Here is a 23,075-nt window from a genome sequence, read left to right as displayed (position 1 = left end):
GGATTATGATTGGACTCTGACATGTGCACATGGACCAGAAGGCTTCCTAAGAGGGCCCTGCACACGAGAGTCAGCTGGATGGACAAATGTCTGCAATAATTGGATGTTTGGTTACCACTTCTAATCCGAAAATGTTTAGAAATATTGAATTTGCATCTTGGGTGTGTTGCCATACTATCAAGAAGGTTTTTTTTTGTTTGTTTTTTTTTAAGGATGGGAAAGTAATAACTAGCTTAACTCTCCAGTAACCTAAGAAGTACTTGCTATTATTCTCATTGTCCAAATGAGGAAGGAGAGGTGCGGGATGTTCATGTGACTGGCTGAAGTTCGCTGTAAGTCAGGATGAAACAGAGTCACCCAGGCGCTCCAGAGAATGAGATCTGAGCTGACTGCCTTGTGCTTCCTCATCGTGTAGAGGATGAAGCGTAAATACAGATGCAGCTGTGTAATTTCTCAACAACTGAGAGCCCTGCCCAGGCAAAGTTGTGGGGCTGTTGAAGTGCAGTCCTCCTAGCTTTCAGCCTAGCCTTTCCTTCTGTGCCCGTTCTCCTAATTCTCTCCAATCTGTCATCCTTTCCCTCCTCGAGAAGGGTAAGTCTGTGATCTGAGTCTCCCCACCTGCAGGCTGGTAAGCTGTTCTTCCATTTGCAGGTGTGTCGGGGTTTATTTCAATCATCATTTTTTCATTTACTGTGTCTTATCTCTAGTTATGGCTTTTCCTCAATATTAAAATAAACCAGCCTCAGGAAGCAGGTGGATAGAGACTTGTGGAGCAAGTCTTCCTAACATCTCAGATAATCTTGTTTCCTGCTAGAGGCTCTTCTGGCCAGTTCTGAAGGACACCTGGACCTCTTAGTAGTTGTCAGAGGTGCAGGGTTTGTGTTAGTTAATCATCAGCTTCTCACAAGAAGTGGAGTTTGTCTTTTTTTTAAAAAGATTTATTTACGCATACAAGAGCTGGGGTACAGGCCAGAGGTATGGGGGGTGAGAGGATTCACGAGAGACAGAGTGGGGAACAGAACAGGCAGACTGACTGAAATACACTGCTGAGGGGAGCAGCAGGCGAAACAGGAGAGGTCAGATTTGCCATGTGGTTTGCTCCCTGACCGGCTGGGGATCACACTCCTGCTGCAGTGGCTGCAGACAGCTTCACAGGCTGCATCTTAACCCCTTGCACCACCAGTGAGGCCCAAGAAATGGAGTTTGTCTTAGACCTACCAGCAAACCCACTCTAATCTTTGCCTATTCTCTTTCCTTATGTAATGGCTTAACATTAGTCCATAAATTCTTTGACATGTTCTTCAAAAAGTGGAACCCAATTGCTCTCCCTTTGAGTGTGACCTTGGCTAAGTGTCTTGTTTCTAATAAAGTGGAAATGATAATACATGACTTCTGAGATGACACCAGAAAAGGTGTGGTGGCTTCCTCCTCGCTCTCTCTTATGGAGAAAGCCAGTTGTCATGTTACAAGGGCGCCCAAGCAGCCCTGTGATCAAAGAGGTCAAAGTAACAAGGAACTTTGGCCTCCTGCCAATAGCCAACATCAGCTTGTCATGACATGAGCCATTTTGGAAACAGACCCTCTAGCCCCCGTCACGCCTCAGATGACTGTAGCCCACCAATACCATGACTGTAATCTTGTGAGAGTCCCTGAACTAGAACTAGTCTCCTAAATTGCTCTCAAGTTCTTTACACACAGCAACTGGAAGATAATAAATGCTTGTTGTTTTAAACTGCTAATTGAGAGTAATGTGCCATGTAGCCATACATACTAATCACTTTCCTTGGTGGAGCCCCAGTCGGGGCATCTCCACATCCTCACCTACTCCTGGGTGATTGCTTCTCCCACTGCTTCCCCTCAAGGCTTCTGAGAACATACCTCGCTTTTACCATCCCCTTTGAACCTCTCAAATTTAAGATAATTTGTTGTGCTTGGGCTTATTCTCGTGTCGTCTTCTGGTATTAAAGCTTTATGCAATGAAGTATGTCATTGGGAATCTTCCTCATTCTCCAAAGAGGAATCCCTGTTATTTTAGGGGTAGTTTTGATGTATTATTACTGTTCCACATTCTCCTTCTGGACGTTAAAGAGCTTGCAGACATGACTTCATTCTGATAAAGGCTCTTGGACGCGAAGGAGACACGTCCTCCTACTTTGTGGTGTGTGGTTAAGAAAGATGAGCAGATATGTTATATGCCATAGGCTGAAAGTTTAGATCAGTGTTCTCAACCTTGGCAGTGCATTAGAATCACCTTGAGAGCTTCATAAAAATTTAAATCAGAAAAAAAATTAAATCAGAATTTCTGTTGTGTAGAGGCAGGAATCCATACATTTTTAAAAGCTTCTGTGTGCCATAGTAGGCAGCCAAGGTTGGGGACCACTATGGAGCATACCCAGGGTAGAATTCAGGCCTTCAGCGCCAACTTGAAAGAAGCCACAGTTCTGGTGTTCTTACTATTTAGCTAGGTGGTCTTGGGAATGTCACTTAAACTCTCTGGCCATCCATTTTCTAGAATAGATCAGTGGTTCTAAACCTGCGGTGGAGAGGGGGAGGTTCAAAGACACTCATTTCCTGGGTCCTATCCCAGAGATTCTAATGCAGTAGTTTTGAGATGTGCTTGGGACACCAGAATTTTTAAAAGTCCCCCATGGTGATTTCAAATGTATGGCCAAATTTGAGAAGTAAAGAGATAATTGCTAAGAAACTTTCCAGCTTTGTTTTCATTTTTCAGTGCCTGTGATTAGGGTTGACATAATCCATATGTGCCACATAGCAATGTTTTAGTGAACAACAGATGTGTAATAGTGGTCCCTTCAGGCTCCATCCTGTAGCTGAGGTGTGTAGTAAGTGATACCATCTAGGTTTGTGTAATTACCCTCTGTGATATTCCCATCATGATGCAATCACCTAGCAGTTCATGGCTATTAAAATATTTTGCACTCATGGAGGGAAGGAATTCTCAAGCCACATGGCAGACTCTTGGCATTATATGTAGCACTGTTTATTTGCAGTATTCAATAAATAGAAGGGTTGGAACTGGAGAGGGTTAATGTTGGGATAATCTTGAGTTTTTAGTAAAGGTGGAAAGTCAGGGAGGACTATAGAACAATCAAGAGGACAAGTTCTTCTGACACCGAGTTTCATGGATTGTACATGAACATGGACAGAAGATCAACTTATTATTTCTGCAACTAGACATTGACTCTGAATTTTTTCCATGGCTGTCCCCCTAACGATCTTATTATCTTGATATTGCACCGTGGCAAACAGTTAAATACACATCATATTTTATTTCTTAAATGGTGTGGTGGAGGAATAGTTGTTGTGGTCCATATCTAGAAGCAGGAATGGAAACAATTCTGTGGTCACTTCACAAAATGTCTACTTCAAACCGGTTTAAAATCAGCGATTTCAGTAAGAGGTGCTTGTGGTAGGTGGTTGCTAGGATGGCCCCAATGATCCCCACCATCTGCCTTTCTGAAGACTCGGAGGAAAATGTGGCTCTGGACGGAAATGTGGCTATGTGATGTGAGAAGACTCAACTGGTCTTGGTGGATCTTGCAGACAGAGGGGGCCATGGGCCAAGGAGTCTGGGCTCCCCCTGTAGGCTGCAGAAGGCGAGGAAACAGATTCCCCTACAGACTCCAGCAAGGAGTGCAGCCTGCAGACAGCCCCATGTTAGCTCAGTAAGTCCTGTGTCGAACTTCTAACCTCCAAATTGTAAGATAAATATGTGTTATTTTAATCAGCTAAATTTTTGGTAATTTGTCATAGCAGCAATAGAAAAGTAATATACCATATTTTTCATAGTTATGTCATCACTAAATATTTTTTGTGTCGCTATAATTTTGTATAATTATTTGAATGGCTACTTAGTCCATGGAGTTGAATTACTGTCATTTCCTTAACCATATGCTTTAATTGAATATTAGATTATGAACAGCTTTTTGCATTTTCCTTCTTTTTCATAAATTTCATTATTTTCTAAGGATATTCTCCCAGAATTCCCTCTGCTTCTTCTATATTCAACGTTTTTGAAAATCACCTAAATTCCCCTGAAATTTAATTTAATAAATGATTCGAGGTAATAGAGTGCTTTTTCTTAATCTGTTTTTTCAACAGCATGTACTAGATTTTTTCTTTTCCATTATTTTATAATGCTTTCTTAAGTATTCAATTCTGTACAAAAATAAGCTCATTTTCTGGCTTGCTGATTCTCTTCTATTAATTGATTTCCATGTGTTCTTGAGCCAGTATTGCACTGTCTGAATTCTTGTTGCTTTATAATACATGTGAGTTCCTGTGAGGATTAGTCTTCTCCCTTATCACAGTTTTGCTTAATTTTTCTTAATCTTTTTCCAACAAATCAATTTATTGTTTCCCACTCCTAGAAAAATCCCATCAAGAAAGTCTGCTGTCCATTTGTCCTGGCAAGCGCCTTCAAAACCCTTAGCTTTAGCGTCAAGGCCCTCCGTCATGTGATCCCACTTTTCCTATTTCCATTTTTCACAAACTTCGATAATAGTCAGGCCATTTCTTTTGTACCTTTCCTATTGATTGTTTTCCCACTTCAGGCTGCACTTAACACCATGAGATTATTTGTGGTTTGTCTTATAAGCTTTTTCTCAGCAGCTTGGTATATGAAGAGCGTGAGCTCTGGAATCAGACAGCTCTGGGTTTGAATCTTAGCTTTGTTTCTCACTAACTGTGTGACCTCAAGTGAGTCACTCATCCTCCTTGAGCCTCAATTTCTTCTTTAAAATGAGGTCAACAGTGTCTTCCTTAAAGGTTGTCAACTGGATTCTAGCCAATGTATAAAAAGAATGTAGCAAGATCCCTAGTACTTAGTAGATAGTCAGTGAATAGCACTATCTCATGACTGTTACTCACCCTCATCAAACCATAAGCTCTTCAAAAGCAAGGACAGTTTATTATTCTTACATGTAGACCCCAGGGAGCTGAGGATATAATAGGAGTTTAATAAGCATTTGCTATTGAAATCTCCTCCTTCTCCCCATCTTATTGAAATTCCATTCATTTTCCAAGGCTCCTACTGCAGCCACATCTCCTTTATGACTCACCCTCACTAGCTTCACACTTACTCTGATGGGTGAGGCCAGTTGAGTGATGTAGATTGGAGGCCAAGGAAGAAAAAGGTTGGTGGAGATGATCCATTACATCCCTTGTAACTCTACATCACATCCCTTGTAACTTTTTACATAATCAGGGGATTTTATCGGGGAGGAAGTTACTGCTGAACTGTTGTTTAACGTACTCAAATATTTCATATATGCTCAGGCTTCTGATTAGGCCATTTAAAACTCAACCCAGAATGAGAAGACACTTCACAGCCTGGGAGAAAATATTTGCCAAAGATATATCTGATAAGAGACTGTTTTCCAAAAGTCTTTTTAGAAAACAAACAACCCAATCAGAAAATAGGCCAAAGACCTTAACAGATAGCTCACTAAAGAAGATACACAGATGGCAAATAATCATGTGGAAAGATGTCCCGTATCTTTATCAGGAAAATACAAATGAAAACAATGAGATACCACAGTCTACCTATACCAGCAATACCAAATGCTGGCAAGGATGTGAAACAATAGAAACTTTATCACTGGTGGAAACAGTAGAAACTTTATCACTGGTACACCCACCTTGAACAATGGTTTGACAGTTTTTTACAAAACTAAACATGCTCTCACCACATGACTCAGCAATTGTGCTCCTTGTTATTTACCCAATGGAGAATGAAAACAGGCTACATAAAAACTTGTACCTGGATGTTTATAGCAACTTTATTTCTAATTACCAGAGCATGGAAGCAACCAAGACATCCTTCAGTAGGTGAATAAAGTGGGGTCCATCCAGACCATAGACTAATTATTCAGTGCTAAAAAGAAATGAATTATTAAGTCATGAAAAGCTACAGAGAGACCTTCAAGGCATGCTTCCGTGAAAGAAGCCAACCCGAAAAGGCTACATAGTGTATGATTTTAACTTCATTACATTCTGAAAATGACAATTATGGAGGCAATAGAAAGATCATTGGTTTCCAGGGGCTTAGGGGAAGGAGGAATGAGGGAATGGCACACAGGGTTTTTAGCACAGTGAGAACACTGTCTGATACCATAGTGAGGCGCACTTGTCACTCATATTTGTCCACACCCATGGACACCACCATGGGTGAATGTACGCCACCAAGAGTGACCCACGAGATAAGCTGTGGACTTGGGTGAAGGTGAGGTGTCCCTGTGTGTTTATCAGTTGTGGCCAATGTATCACTATGATGGGGGCTATTGCTCATGGGGGAGGCTGTGAACATGTGGGGGCAGAGAGTATGTGGGATCTCTTTGTACCTTCCTGTCAGTTTTGCTATAAACCTAGAATTATCTTAAACAAGTAAAATATAAAACTGAGGGCCTCCCCGGTGGCGCAGCGGTTGAGCGCTGGGTTGCGAAGCTGCCCGCAGCCTCTGCAGCGCCGGTTCGATCCCCGGCTGCTCCCCGGCCACCGGAGGAGGGTCCCACATGGCGCGCAGACCTCTCCTGCCGCCCGCTGCTCCCCTCAGCAGTGTACTTTGGTCCTTCTGCCTGCTCTGCTCCCCACTCTGGCTCTGGTGAATTCTCTCACCCTCCCACGCTTCTGACTGTACCCAGTGCATGTATAAACAAAACAAACAAACAAATAAATAAATAAAAACATGCCTCCATAAAAAATAAATAAATAAATAAAAATATAAAACTGAGATACCTTTACTATATATACTTATCTTTCAGATAAGGAAATGGAAAGACAGCTTAGGTAGCAGAACCAGGACTCTTATCCCAATTTCTTTGCCTTCCGAAGCCCATGTTCTTTCTACTCTACCACACTTAGTGGCATGACAGTGCTCTGTCCACAGCCTCAGTTCTCACTCTTCCCATGCATGTCTGTGGCTTCCTGTCAGGCACCCCGGACCTCTCCACCTTCTTGAACTGCTGAAGTGTGCTTGGTTCATGTGCCAGGCAGGCCAGAAGGACCAGTAGTCAATGTTTCTGGAAGCAGCCTTTGATAATGATGGGCGGGAGTCAGTGGGTACCAGTCCTGGCCGCCTCACTTGATAAGAGGGACAACAGGGCTGAGAACTATGCTGACGGCCATGGCTGAGGTCAAGAACACAGCCCATGTGGGATATGTTAGGTGCAGAACCTCAGAGTAAGAATTTAGAAATTCTTGCAGCAATGGGACAGAGACATGGTGTGTCTTTGATTCTAATAATAAGATTTGTGTTTTGTATGTCTGTTTAAATTTCACTTTTCTAGTAATCCATATTCTGTTGTATTTACAAAAGTCTTGTATTGCAGTGAATTGGACATTTAAAAAATTGCTTCTTTACCACGAGAGTTTGAGAAACACTATTCTACAGCAAGGGGTTGACAAACTCCAGCCCTTAGGCTGCTGCCTGGTTCTATAAATAATGGTTTTTTGGAACACAGCCGTACCCATTCATTTATGTACTATCTGTGGCAGCTTGTTCTCTACAATGGCAAAATTGAGTCACTTTGAAAGACATTGTGTGGCCCCCCAAACCTAGAGTATTTGCTCTCTGGCCCCTTACAGGAATAGCTGGCTGACCCCTGTTCTACTGTTTCTCCCTTAGCTCCCTGGCTGGATTGAGCCCCAGGGGCCCACAGTGCTAACTTGGCCAACACACCTTCTGTTGCCAGCCTTCCCTTCCCTGTCCCCTTTCTCACTCAGAACCAGGGTTTCCAAGATCTGCCCCCTCCAAAAAAATAAATAAATAAATAAATGACCAGTACTCACAGCCTTGACCCAAGTTCAACTTTTGGGGGAAGCCAATGCACGCATTGTGTCCTAGTTTGTCCTAATCCTAACAGAACAGGAAGCATCAACAGCGGTGTCAACCTCAGCACATCAGTTAAGCTGTCACCCCTTCCCCCGCCACTCCCGCCATCCTGCTGCTTCTGTAGCACTGTGTGAAAAAACCACCTTTGGGGGGCAAAGTTCTGTGATTCATTTATCAAGTACCACCTCAAGTACTATCTTATCAAGCACCACCTCAAGTACTATCTCAGCACCCGAGATAGTAGAGGGAGAGGAGGAGAGAAAATCCCACCTTGCCCTCCATGGGACACTTTCTCTTTACAGCAGCAGGCAGCCTGCGGTGCTTCACAAGGTGTCCCTACACCTGATCTTGGTCATTTGTTTTCAGTGTCACCGAGCATGGCCAAGTCGTCGTCCGCCTCCATTTTATTGCTGCTCCTTTCATTTGTCTCTACCACTCCTAATTACTTAGGTCGCTTCGACTTTAATTCTGTCTTCTAAAGTGTAACACAGCCATAATTAGGCCATATGTTAATTAGCAAGATGACGTTTTGTCACTCGTGAGAGATGTGGATCATCCCAGAAAGTACCATAGGAAGGGGAGTTCAGCAGGAATAGGAGGTCTGAGGAGGCTAGACGTGACTCTCTGCTCAGCAAACACTGCCTTCAAGAGCAGAGGAAAATGGCGGTATGCAAGAGGGGAAAAGGATGGGGTCACACAAAGAAAAAGAGCTAGAGTTGACCTCTTTTCTACTCCAGGAATGAGATGTAAGCCAGGAGGCAAGCCCGAGGCAGAGTGAAGGAGCCACCAGGGATGGCAGAATTTCCTAAAGGACTGGAGGTGGCCTGGGCTGAGGTCAAGTTCCTGAATGGAAGCCATGGGCAAGGTGAGTGCCGGGCATGCCCCAATCTATTGTCCCTGGAAGCCGGCAGGATGCCAGTCAAAAAGCAAGGTCAGTACCTGCGTCTGCGGCACTCTAAGTGCCCTCCAGGAAATCTGAACGAGTGGGGTTCTGGTGGCCGGGGGGCTGTTGGTTTTTGCTATTTACTAGCTTAGTGTTGGTTTCTCCATTTTCTGTTAACTTGTTTTCTATCATTCTTGGGGCAAGCAAGTTAGAGGATTAGGCAGGTCATGTTGATTTCCTATTTCGGATAGTGTCACCTTTATCACACAGGAGACAATCTTCCAGGAAACTAATTACTCAGGGAATTCATGATTGGGTGCAATGACATGTGAATTATGAAGATATTAACCTTCCTTCAGTTTGCTGTCAAAACATGATGCGAGGGGAACTTTTCCTGTCAATACCCAACTAATGGATGAACGGGATTCGGACAGTCATTTTCAGTTGTGTATTTGATTTTGGAGAAAAGCATTTGACACAGAAACTCTCAGAACATGTCAAAGGGGGAATTTTGGGGGTAGAGCTTGTGCTGATAATCAGTACTGCTATTGCCCATCTTTATTGAGTCTCTACTGTACTCCAAAGCTTTGTAGGCATTGCTGCTAATAGCCCTGACAATTCTTCAAGAAAAGTATTATCCCCATTTAACGTGAAGCTCACAGACATTGGATCACACTCAAAGGTCGCTCTGCCAGCTGAGACAGCTGAAATCTGCATGTGACTTTTTAACCCTTTAAAATTGGAGCTCTTGTCATACATCAGGGTCACCAGACTTTTTCTGAAAAGGCTCAGATAATACCTATATTTCACTTTGCTGCTCACACAGTGTGAACGCAGTTGTCAGTCCTGACGGCTCCTGAGGGCAGCCACAAACAAGGCAGGAACGAATGTGGTCATGTTCCAGTAAAACTTTATTTACAGACAGTGAAATTTATTTTTTTTAATTTTTTTTTAATTTTTTTTTTTTAAAGAGGCACGTATTTATTTATTTGTTTGTTTGTTTGTTTGTTTATACATGCACTGGGTACAGTCAGAAGCGCGGGAGGGTGAGAGAATTCTCCAGAGCCAGAGCAGGGAGCAGAGCAGGCAGAAGGACCGAAGGACACTGCTGAGGGGAGCAGCGGGCGGCAGGAGAGGTCTGCGCGCCATGTGGGACCCTCCTCCGGTGGCCGGGGAGCAGCCGGGGATCAAACTGGCACTGCAGAGGCACTGCAGAGGCCACGGGGAGCTTCACAACCCAGCGCTCAACCGCTGCGCCACCGGGGAGGCCCAGTGAAATTTATTTTTGATAGAACATTTATATGTCATGAATTACTATTGCTCTTTGGATTTCCCCCCAACTATTTAAAAATGATAAAATTGTTCTATTCACAGTTGTAGAGAAGCAGGCAGCCGTCCAAGTGTGGTCCATGGGCGTAGGCCACTGACCCCAGCACTCTAAGAACTGTCTGCCTAACAGTGACCCAGAAAAACTAATGAAGTGAAAGTACCTGAGCTCCATATTTTACTGAAGGGAACTAAGTCAGCTACAGGAAGACCTCATATCCTCTAGAGGAAACTGTAGTTCTTGTTCTTTCTCTACTGTCAAATTAAGTGTGTAGATTCAGACAGAAGATGTCATACACTTCTGGGTCTTGCTCTCCTTATATTCCAGATCAGATTCTAACAGCTCCACTGTTCTTTGATTCTTATCATGGTATGCCTATAGAATCAGAACTTGAATCTGGGATGACTACTTGGATGGCACCATCATCAGTATGGGGGAGAAGCAGATTTGTGGGTGACCACAAGAGTTTAATGGTGAATAAGTTAAGTTCAAGGCACTGAACAGACATGTGGAGGTGATATAAGAACCTGGAGTTGGAGGAGGAGGTAGGACTAGAGAATGAAATTTGGGAGCCATCATCTTGCATGCTAAATCTGGGTATTGTGGCATTTAATAAGATCTTTTAGGGCAAGATTTTACAACTTGGCACTACTGACAATTAGGGTGTGATCATTCCTCATTGTGAGATCTGTCTTTCTTACAACGTGCAACATAGGATGCTTAGTAGTGTCCCTGGCCACTGCCCCACTAGATGCCAGTAGCATACTTGCTCCCTGCCCCTCCATCTGTGACAGCGAAACATTTCTCCAAATGCCCCCTGGGGTAAAAATCCCCCCTGGTGGAGAATCTCTGTTTTAGGGAAAAGGCTGTGGATGGTACCCAAGGACTCCAATTTTGGAGGTTGGAGAGAGGAGGTGAGAAGGAGTGGCCATGAGAGAGGAGAAACACTCCTACGCAGGGTCCCCGTGGTCTAGGCTGGACTTGGTTTAGCAGCTGATGAAAGGCAGAGATAAGGTCACACAAGAGGTAAGGGCTAAACCCCACAAGAGGTAAGAGCAAGACCCAGGTAAGGGCTAAACCCCAATGAGCCCCACCATATTTCCTATATGGGACCCCCAGTGGTAGTGGAAGGGACAGGGACAAAGGAAGCATCAAGATCATACATTTTCTGACTTCATGAGGCCTGAGGTAGTGCAGTGGGCCGTGTTCCCTATTAGGGAAGTAAACGAAACAGGAGGTTCACAGTAACAGGTGGGAACCAACCAAACCTTCGCAGGTTTCTCCTCCTTTCTCAATTCATTTTTAGAAATAATCCTCTGAGGATAAAGATGCTGTAGTCTGGGTGTAGGAGAAAAACAGGAACAGGAATAGAGTTGCTTGAGTTTCAAGGAATAGCAAGAAGGACTTAAGACCTAGGGCCTTTGCCACCCTGAGCTGCAGGATGGCCCCTGTGTTGTGACCTCTTCCCTCCACGGTTAGTGAGAGCACAGACAGTGAGCAGACCCCGTGCACCCCTACTTAGGCATTGGAAATGGAAGAACAATGACTTAGTGAAAGCCCAGCATAAAGGTGAGCAAAATCAATATCTTTTATTGAAATGAACGTCATAGGCCAAGAACGCCTCTTAGCCACGGGCCTGACACTAATGGAGCAGAAGAAAGAGGAATATCTACTTTGTGCTTTCAATCACGTCTCCTCATTCCAAAATGCAGGTAGTGTATAGACCTTGTGAGAGTTCTACATGCAGATGTGGCTGCATAGTGATGTTTTGGTCAATGGTAGACCCCATATGTGATGGTGGTCTCCAAGTGCCTATTGTCTATGATGTCCCAGCCATGGTCAAGCTGTAGCACTATGGGCTGGCAGCAGCCTCATACGCCTCTGTGAGGCTCACACACGGTGACATCTCCTAATGATGTATTTCTCAGCTGTATCGGTATTGGGCACATGACTGAATGTGCCCAGCAGAGCTCAGTGTATTGTTGGGCTTCCATTAATGTGGAAAAATAATAACCATGTGTACCCTGGTTGTAGTGGTGGTTACACCTGGCTAAACATGTAATAAAATTCCATAGGAGTATACACTCCACCCCTTACCCTCCAAAGAACTACAGCAAAAGCGTGATATCCAAATCAGGTTATTAGTTAATGGTGTTGTATCAATGTTGGCTTCCTGGTTTTGACAGTGTCCTGTAGTTATATTCTCAGTTGGAGAAGCTGGGTGCAGGGTTCACAGAACTCTGTATTATTTTTCCAAATTCTTGTGAATCTTAAAGCTATTTCAAATAAAAAAGGTTTAAAAATCCAAATAATCAGATGTTGAAATAGATTAGAGAGAGCTCTGTTTGTGACTACCGTGCAGCTTTGGAACAGTGAGCTTTAGGATCAGCTTTACCTTGTAGATTCATGTTTACTTTAATGGAACTCATGCCATCAGTGAGTGTCCTCATCGGGTTTTATTTATAAATGACAAAATAGAATTTAACCACTTTGTTTAGGGTAATACAATAGGTTATAACCCAGATCATGAACCTGGATTGATTTTAATAAATGCACAGTCACAAAGCCCAGTGATAGGTAAAGGTCTGAAATTAAGCAGGATTATCATTTAGTCTTTAGTTTTGGCATTTTTTATTTTTGCATAGTCCAGGATTCATCTAAATTTGCCAAAGACTGAAATTTTTCACACAACACATCCTTAAATTCCCTGAGAAGTTGAGGTGGCTTGCCTAATTTTTTTTTAGGTGAGAATTTCTACTTCAGCAGACTTTGAGGAGGGCAAGCCTCCTCTATCTTGCTGATATGCCTAAGATATGGTCTATTTATATTACAAACCATATGCAGAGCCTGGCAAGACTTTCCACAAATGAGCTCATCCTCTCGCCCTAAAATAGGAGGCTGGGAGGGGGCACCAAAGACATTAGGGACTCCACATCGCCATTACGCCTCTCGGGGATGCTTGAGCAGGAAGGAAGCGTGAACAAAATCCATGGGTTCTGATGGGAAGGGTAAATAATAAATACCTGTCAGGGGGAAGGAGATGCTCTCTTTGGCCTTCTTTGCAGGTCATCAAAGTCAAGTGCTGAAAGACTTGAGTCCTTTTCAAACGGGGTTTCCTTTTCTGTAGAGTGTACAAATTGCAAATGCACATAATTTCAGATTTAATTTATTGATGGGCCGCCTTCAAAGCGTAATGAGTTTTATCTAGAGCTTTATTCAAAGCAGCCAGTATTTATAAAACATTTATCTGGTGTTAAGTAATGAGCTTTATCTGTAAGGATATAGAGATGAGCGGTTGCTGACCTCAGAAGGTTCCTGGGCAGCAAGGAAAGAGATGAGAACACAAAGAAGTCTGTTACAAAGTGACAGGCACAGCGAGAGAGGCACATGCAAGGTCAGAGACATGCCTGTAAGCCTGGCTTCAATTGGGACTGCCAAAGGATGTTTTCCTGGGGTGTGATGCATTTGCTATAAGAACAAAAACTTTTTTATATAGCTGAAAATCACACACATATATATTCTTGAGTCATCTGCAAGAGTCTGTATCTTCAAAAAATTTAAATTATAGTATGAACATGTACATGACATCTAACCTCTTGACAAATGTTTACGAGCACAGCACAGCATTGCTCACCACAGAAGCAGCGGCTCTGTAGAATGTATGCCTCTTGTGTAATTGAAACTGCATATCCATTGGGGAGCATCTCCCCATTTTCCTCTCCTTTCAGCCCCGTGGCAACCTCCATTCTACTCTTTGTTTCTGGGAGTCTTACTTCTCTTAGTGCCCTCATGTAAGTGGAATCCCATGAAATTTGTCCTTCTATGTCTGGCTTATCTCACTTACATAATGTCCTTCAGGTTGATTCATACTGTCACATATCGCAAGGTGTACTTTTTAAAGGCTAAACAATATCGTGTATATATGCCACATTTTCTTTATCCAGTCATCCACTCAGGGACTCGTTACCACATCCTAGCCATTATGAAGGATGAGCCTGTATCTCATGATACTCATGGCCTCGTGATTTTAGTGCATTTGCAACTTTGTACTTACCGTTCAAACAACTGTCTTGCTTTAATTTGAGTAGATCTAGTGGGTAAAAGAGCTGAGCCCTTCCACAGCAGGGGGCAGTTGGGAATGAGGAATTCAAAGAACCTGGAGTACAGCATACCCCAGGTTCCAGTGTAGGTTCTGTGTCGATGCCGTTTGTTTCAAGCAGCAAAAGTCCTTTAATAGGAAGTGCAGTGGGACTTCATGGAAGTCCCCTCCAGTGACTTTTACTTATATCCTGTTGACCAGGAGTATCTGAAATTCTCCTAGTTGTAAGGGACACAGGAAATTTTGTATTTAGCTTGGCAGAGTATCCCTTCAAATAATCTCAGGCTTCAAGTCATACAGAAAAGAGAAAATAGATATTCGGAAGCTAGCTAGTAGCCTCTGCAACATTGGGGTCTTATGATAGAGCTCGATGCATTTTCAGTAATTACCCACTTTCAGATTTCTTGCTGTATGAGAGAAAGCAATCCCTCTTTGTTAAAGGTACTGTTATTTACAGCCCAAAGTACCCTTAACTGAAACAAATATAAACATTGCTTATTGGTCTTTAACTTTTAGAATTGACTCATTGGCCAGGAATTGCAAATCCCAATATATTCAGAACTCGGTGGGCAGTGTGAGCGGGTGATGCTGGTTGGGGCACAGCGCCCTGGCGTGTGTGTCCCATCTAAAGTGGGTGCTGCTGCTGCTGCTAATGAACAGAGAGGGTGGTTTTCATACAGGGTTGCCAGCTCACTGTCCCCAGTGAAAATAAATAAATGGAAGAGAATCAGAGAGCTGGATCTTTACTCATATCATGAGGTCAGAACATTCTTTTCACACCACATTATAGAAAGGAAAAAAATCTCATTCCTTTATTTAGCCTAATTAAGGCTTTCTCCCAACCCCCCTTCTACTGGTTAATGGCAAAACACCAACAACACCTAAAAGTCACTCTTGTTAGCTGTTAGTTCACTCTGAGCCATGAGGAAATGCTGCTCTCTTCTTTTTTAAAATTTTAAGGTGTAATTCACATACCGTAAAACCCACCCTTTGAAAGTTTACAGTTTGGTAGTTTTGAATATATTCACAAAGTTATACAACAATTGCTGATATCCAATTCCAGAACATTTCCAGGACCCCACAAAGAAAGCCCATACTAACAGGTAGCCAGCCGCTTCTCTCCTCCTAGCCCCCGGCAACCATGAATCTCTTTTCTGTCCTATGGGTTTGTGTACTCCAGATAGTCTGTTACAGGGCAGGGTGAAGGGTACCCCAAAACCCCCAAACCTGCCCACTCTAGGTTCTGCCACCCGCTGCATCAAGACAAAATGTACTCTAATGTGTAAGACCTTTAACGGAAAGGAACTTTAATACAATTAATGTGCAACAAAGACAGGACAAAAAATACAGTTTCCAAATCAAGCACCCTGCGTTACCCATCCCTTCCTGGGTAAATGCCCAGCCAAACAGGGTTGGCCCAAAGCAGGACTGCTGAGGCCCAAAAGTCTGCACCTCCTCATGGGGACCCATAGAAAAGAGGCATATGGGTCCGGAAAAGTCTGGAAGGGAGAGAGCAAAATCGAAATCAAGATAAGTGCTGCCATTGTCAGCCTCCCCACAGGTCTCTCACCCATGTCTGTGTCAACCAGTCCAGGACCAAGACACAAGCGCAGTTCCTTCACATGTCCCTCTGCTCCATGGGCCTCCTCCAGGTCTCCTTGATGGTCTCCATCCTTCTTCCTACCTTTTCTGTATGACTCCCAGTCTCCTCTCCAGCTTCTCCACCTCCCTGTGCAGTTCCGCCCTCCCTTGGATGGGGCAGAGAGCCTGGATCCTCCCCTTTTCCTGCAGGCCACCTTGTTACAATTCCACATGATGGAACTGTACAGCTTGTCTCTGCATCTGGCATCTTTGATTCAGTGTAATGTTTTCAGGGTTTATGCAAGGGCAACATGTATCAACGTATAAACAAAATGTTTATATGTCATTTGGCTATTAGGAGCTGGGTGGGATACGCAGACAGGCATAAACTGGTATGTGCAAGTCAAGGTGGGCTGTGTGGTGACCCTCTTCATACCTGTTTCATGGCGGCCATAGCATGTGGCCATGTGGCAGAGATGGAAGTACTGCCTATTAGCAGGCTTCTGTGAAAATCAGTGGGGCCGGGTCCTCAAAGCTTTACCCTTGGCAGACTTAAGAGGGGCAAAAGTAATCTAGAAAATCCTCTCTCAAGAAAACAGCTAGTTTGGGAAGATTAGTGTTTTGCTTTATAAGCCAATTTTTAAAGATCAGAAGATGAATATTCCCTTGGACCTTTTCTTCAAATTTCCTCTGAAGTGAATTCTGATTTCTCACCAGGCAGCTGGATGACTGAGGATTCTAGGGTGAAGGTCATGGAACTGAGAGCAAAAAGACTAAAGCCCAAAATAAATATTAAGAAAATAGCACTTCAATCATAGGAGATCTCTCTCAGTTTAAAATACTGAGAAACTGATGGATAAGTTTCTATTTAAATCAAACAGACCACATCTATGCCATCTTTCACTTAAGGGGCAGCATTTTGTGACTCTTGGTGGGCAAATCACAGAACAGTTTTGTTTTAGAATCAGATGGTGGGGGTGGGGTTGTTACAGGGCAACACCTCCCCTTTTCCTGGGCATCACCCTGTTAGGGGGAGACAAAAAAGGAGTGAAGGAGGGAGAGCAGGGAATATTATTGCTTTTAATAATAGAATGAAGAGTCAAGAGACATTGCCAGTGGTGGGAAGAGCATGAAATAGACAGGCTTAGGGCAGCGGAGGGCTGGAACTGGAGATGTAGCTCGCCTTTGCCTAAATGTTAAATGGATCCTGAATTATAAGTCAGATAATCATTTTCCTAACTGAGCAAGTTGACAACTTTTCTTTAACTTGAATATACAACACTTAGGGAAAGCGCTAAAGCGGCCAAATGTCTACCTATAATGTTTATCTTAAAGTTTAATTTTGCACACACATGTAAAACCTCATATAAACATACTGCTATACAAAAGTGCTCTTTTTCACTCATTTTTCCCAAGCTTCCTACACGCACACTGACGTCCATTGCTCCTCCCCATCAAGCCCCTTGAGAGCCGCGCCAGGCACACTTCCAGTGAGCTGTGTGATTGCAGGACTTGGTGAACCTGAGCGAGATGATTCTGCCACTAGAAATCTTACCGTGATTCACACACCCATTGATGTGTAGTGAGCGCCTCAACAGAAGCATTTAGCATATTGTAATAAACTGATTTTTTTTAAAAAAGAGCCTTAGACTAGGGCACCCAAAGGTGCAGCTTGAAGTCATTCCCCAAACGTGACGACTCAGCCTGCACATACTGACTCGCCTTCCCCCATCATGTCAAGTGACCTCTCTAAGCACCCAATTGAGTTTGATTGAGAGCATTTCAGGTTAATGTGTCTCCCCAAGTAGTGCTTTGTTGTTCAAAATTAAGTAATTGAGAGACTGCTTGTAATAGGAAAGCCCGAATAAAGACTGGTTTTGATGGGATAATTTTGAGGACAAATCTTGCCTTACTTTGCATTAATGCAGAATCTTGGGAAGCAGGGCGCCTGGAAATTTGGGTGTGTGGAAGATGTTTTAAATCTCCATTTACATGAAGCAGCAAATTACCAGAAATTGGATTTTTCTAAAGCAAGAGACTGTGACATAAAGCATAGTGTCTAGAGATCTTGAGACGACCAGAGGGTAGTGTCAGGGAGTGACTTGTGGGATCCTAGATGGAAACGGGGTAAAATGAAATTAAGAAACTTGCTCATCATAAAAGCACCTAAACTATAATAGAACAAAAAAACGTGATGCTTACAGCAGAATATTCCACTGGTCCAAATGAGGGAGCATGGGTCGGGGGGGGGGGGGGAGGTAGAGTTGGGGATGGGTGTTCATGGAGCGGTGAGGATGCGGGGTGACTCTGGCTTCCCAGTGACGGCACTGGGTAGGTGTGGGCGTGCGTGTGCATGCAGTGAGCCCGCGAGCACTTGGTGTCGGTCTGGCCAGGCAGAGATGAGTCGGCAGTGGGAGAGAAGGAGAGAGACCCTTGGAGACAGACACATTTGGGGTTCATCAGCATGTGAGTGTGGATATACCACAAGAGCGGCAGGTAACCCAGCAGGTACGTCTCGTGTACGTGACGCGGCTGTAATAGAACAGGGGGTTGGACTTAAAGGAAACCATCACTAGATTCCCAGGAAGGAGGCTAAGAGAGCATGGGCCAGAGACAGAGAAGGTCATGGCAAGGGATGGCAAAGTGTGACGATGAGCATGTTTGATTTTAAAGGAATGCCAAGTAAAATAAGGAATGAGAAGTACCCACTTGACTGGGCACGATTCTTTTATATATTTAAAATAAGGCTGTGAATACCTGAGAAGATAGCTCTCTCTGGCTGCACCCAGTTTAGAAGACCCTTTGGGGAAGGTTTGACTTAGGGAAGTTGTGTCGCCCCAAATCAGCATTCATCAAGAGCTTGATCAACCTGGCAAAAACACATGAATGTGTCCTCTGGCCAGACCTGCCAGTGGCCCCCCACAGCGAGAACCTCAGAGCACCTAAGTTGTGTCCCGCCCTTGTCCTCTAGGACCTCAGTGTCACCCCGAGCCTTGTTTGCTGTCTGTCCTGGGTCTGTCTGGTGGTCCCCAATCCCTGACTCATCTTCTCCCACTGCCCACCTCTGTGGCGGGGCTCAGCGTTCACTGGGGCATTTCTGTTGAATAGATACAGTCTGCCTCTGGATACCCACTGCCGTCTTTCTGGTTCCCAGGGGTGTATGTAAAGGGTGGGAAGTGTGGGGGGACAGTTTGGCTCGATGCAGGGGTAACTCTTGGGCAAAGTGCTTCACTGAGATATTGAAAGGGTTCATCAAAGGGGCACTGACGTTCCATTCTCTGAAGATTTTCTAACTCAAACTAGGTGACCTTTTAGCAGTCATGCTGCAGAGAAAAGAAAGCATCCATGGGGTGACCTTTCAAATGCCCCCTCCCCTGAGAGTTGGTGTCTCCCCACATCAAGCAGCATGGCAATCAGGGACCCTCACCCTGTGCTCTAGTCACCCCTTCCTCCCCCCTCCCGCAACTGTTATAGGACAGGGAGAGGGGCAGCCCAAACCCCGCAAACCTGCCTATTCTAAATGGGTTCTGCCATCCGCCGCATCAACACAAAACATATGAGACTTTAATGGGAAGGAACTTTAATAAAACTAGGAAACAACACAGGTAAGGCAAAAAGTCTAGTTTCTAAATGAAGCACCTAAAGTTACCCATCCCCTCGTGGGTAAAAGTCCATCCATATGGGATTGGCCCAGAGCAAGGCCCCAAAGCCTGCCACAAGTCTAAAGCATCTTCCAGTGGGGACCCACAGAAAAGGGTCACAAACAACTGGACAAGCCCAGAAGGAAAAGAGCAAAATCAACATCAAGATAAAAGCTGCCATGGTCCCCTCCCCACGGGTCTCACCCACATCTGTGTCACCCCGTCCACGACCAAAAGACAAGCGCAGTTTCTTCACGTGTCTCTAGGCTCCATGCACCTCCTCCAGGTCTCCTTGCTCCATCCTGCTCCTTCCTTCCTCAGTCTCTTCTGCAGCTTCTTCTCTCCCTGCTCAGCTCCACCCTCCCTTGGGTGGGGCAGGGAACCTCCCCCTTTCCTGGGGACCACCCTGTTGCACAACCACTGATCATTTTGTTGTCTTCATAGTTTTGCCTTTTCCAGAAAGTACACCCTTTCTACCACCTCATGAGGAGGAATATCGCTCACTTGTTTTTATTTAATAAACTGTTTTTTAAGAATCATTTGAAGTTCACAGCAACATCGAATGGAAAGCACAGAGTTCCTGGACCCCCTGGCCCAGCATGCATAGCCTCCCACACTGTCAGTATCCTGGCCCAGAGCAGCGCATTATTACAGTCAATGCAGCTACACTGGCACCTAATTTTTACCCAAAGTTCATAGTTGACATTAGGGTACATTCTTGGTGTTGCATACTTGATGGGATTAGACTAACCTGTGAGGACACGTGTCCACCAATGTAGCTTGCAGAACAGTTTCACTGCCCGAAAAGTCCTGTCTTTTCACCCCTTCCTCCCCCCTCACCAACCCCCGCAGCCACTGATCGTTTTGTTGTCTCCATAGTTTTGCCTTTTCCAGAATGTTGTGTATAGTTGAACTCACATGGTATGTAGCCTTTTCAGTTTGACGTGTTTCTCTTAGCAACACACACTGAAAGTTCCTCCAAGACTTTTCCTAGCTTGATAGCTTGCTGCTTTTTTAGTGCTGCGTAGTTCTCCACAGACTGGATGGACTACCATTTATCCATTCACCTACTGAAGGACATCTTGGTTGCTTCCAGGTTTTGGCAAGAACTAAAGCTGCTATAAACACCTGTAGAAAAACATCATTCAGATTGAAATGAGTGCAGTTTTTAATTCATTTTGGTAAATAACAAGGAGTGCAGTAGCTGGGTATGTGGTAAGAGTATGCTTAGTTTCATAAGAAACTGCCAGACTGTCTTCTAAAGTAACTGCCCCAGTTTGCATTCCCACCAGCAATGGTGGCTTTACAACCTTGCCAGCGGTTGGTGTTGTCAGTGTTTTGGATTTTGGCCATTCCTTGGTTTCTTTTTGAATACTCAAACAATGGTAATTGACCATGTTGGAGATGCAGGCTGGTTTAGCGTTATGCCAGGAAAGCATCACAAGTGGCCTGAGCAGAAGTAAGGGATATTCGCAGCGCTGCCCATGGGCGCCGGGCAGTGCACCCTTCTGCAGCAGAGCTCACTCAATGTCAATTTCCTCCTCTACATTCCTGAACCTTCCTCCTAATTGGGTTGAGGGATGCAACTGAGCTCCTGACAATGGAAACATGAGAAGAGGTGAAGCCTCACAGCAGGTCTGCATCACTTAAGAGTCTTTGTGCCCCTGCCTTTTCCTGTTTCTTCTATTCAGAGACCTTGGAGCCTGTGTGATGCAGATGGGATAGTATTAGGCCCCAGACTTCTGTGAATGTGCGACCCAGAATAACTGTGTGGACAGAGCTCCCTCGCTGCCTGCACTGGCACTTGTATTTTGAGCAATACATTTTGTTGTATAAAGCCGCTAAAATCCTAGGATTAATTTGTTCATGGTCTGACCTGAGTAGGATCCCTCTCTTTGCTGACCCTTACATTCTCTCTTGGTTCTCAGTCCCCTTCTCTCTACCCCGTTGGAATCCCCTTCTGTGTCTGCGCCACACTCGAACTTCAGACCTTTTTGGCTGTATCCGGCAACCTGCCCCATGTCAACAAGGCTTTTGGAATTGGCCCCGTCTTCGCTTTGTCTTTGGACTCTGTGAGAACCTGTGCATTCCCTCCCCTGCCCAGTCCTTCCATGGGTTGCCCCCGATTCCTCAGTCTTTGTGCCTCTGGGCTCTGGTCTTGAGCTCCCTCACCGACAGTGCCCATCCCTTGACATTACCAAATAAGGCCGCTCAGTCTGTTTTTAGAAGGCTCTAAGTCACATCAAGTTTGTCCGTGAGTTTAATGTTCCTACTGAAAATAGTCATGTGTTTGTTAAACCTCCATTCTCTGGAGTTGAGAAATATCTCCTCAGTCTCAGGTCACTGGAAATGCAGAGCTGTGCTGTGCCTCTTGGTTGCCTCTTCTCTGTGTATCTGTTTTTATTTAGATGCATGTAAGCCAACTGCATATACATTTCCGTACGTACCTATAATTGTAACTAATATTATGCCCTGAACACGAGATGAACTTGCTCAGAAGACCCTACTAAGGGCGTGGGCTGCAGGAGCATACCTATATCCATCTGCTTTCATCCATCTTTCCGTTTTCTTGGTAAGATTTCACTTGGGGTTGAAACTTGGCAAAGCCTTAGTCTGACAGCAATTTTAAAGATACAAAATGTGAGAAAAGGAGAAAAGGATCTGTCATATCTTTCAATTACACAGGCACTAGGGCCAGGAAGAGCTCCTTTGTCGTCTTCCCCTTTTATGAACGCTGAGAGCAGGAAAAAGAAGAAGAAAACCCTAGCGCCTTTCAACTTGGAAAAAAAAGAAAAGCCAAAGCAACTAGGTGTTTAAATGAGAGAAGTTACCAATGACATCTCAGAAGTCAGGGAGCCCACCGCGCCCTGGAACACCGCAGCCCCCATTCCGCGGTGGCGTTTGCCCAGGGCCGCCTGCCTCCTAGAGCCAGAAGGACGACGTGCTGCTTTCCACGTTCGGAGTGGCTCCGGGAGCTGTGATTGCCAGCTTGTCCCATTGAGCTAAAATGCCTTTTTCCTATTTCATCTCATCACTGTTGGGCTTTTTCTCCCTCCTCCTCCTCCTCTCTCCTTATCAAAACAAGCAGATCACACCGAAGCGGCGGGCCCAGGGAACAGGCGTGTGCAGGAGCAGAGGGCATGGGAAATAGGCCTGTGCCACATGGCACTTCGGCAAGTGGAGTGGGAGGTGGGCACTGGGGGAGCGCCACTGAGTGCGGGAGTTAGAGCATCGCGTGGCTGAGGTGACGGGTTGGGTCAGCCTGCTGATTGCTTTCTCTTCTTTCTACTTCCCCGCTTCCTTGTTCCTGTCTGGTGTTCCTTGTCCTCTCTTGACTTCATTCTCTCTCTTTTTTCTTTCAACCATTTCATCTTTCTCTGCTTTCCCCAATTTTTTTTTTGATTGTATTTTTTATTGCAGTAACATTGGTCTAACCACAATGTATATGATCTAGGGGTACAGGTTCACCCCCCTTCAGTGTATGTTACTACCCCACCCCCGCCACCCAGGCCCTGTCCTGTGCCTTCTGCCCTCGCTCCCAGTTTGTCACTTGCACACTGTGCAGGAAAGAGCTCTCGCAGCAGGCCTGAGGTCGCTGTGTTTAAAAGGCACCCTAACAAGGTTGACTGTTGGCTGGCACCTGGGGACTTTGCTTTTGAAACATTCTCCAAGTGATGGATTGTTTTGCCTAT

The 23,075-nt window shown here is 44.7% G+C and overlaps 1 protein-coding gene across 1 annotated transcript in view; it reads left to right on the top strand.

The window, feature by feature from the left end:
- FRMPD4 (FERM and PDZ domain containing 4) overlaps positions 1-23,075 on the top strand; it is a 701,451-nt gene that overhangs the window by 20,439 nt on the left and 657,937 nt on the right. Inside the window, exon 3 of the mRNA XM_054695851.1 lies at positions 8,590-8,717. The gene's annotated coding sequence lies outside the window, so the exon portion shown is untranslated. The remainder of the gene's footprint in view (positions 1-8,589; positions 8,718-23,075) is intronic.

The sequence above is a fragment of the Talpa occidentalis genome, unplaced genomic scaffold, assembly GCF_014898055.3.
Source record: "Talpa occidentalis isolate TD23 unplaced genomic scaffold, MPIMG_talOcc4v2.1 talOcc4.15, whole genome shotgun sequence".
Classification (NCBI taxonomy): domain Eukaryota; kingdom Metazoa; phylum Chordata; class Mammalia; order Eulipotyphla; family Talpidae; genus Talpa; species Talpa occidentalis.
This window is presented reverse-complemented; position numbering and strand designations above follow the sequence as displayed.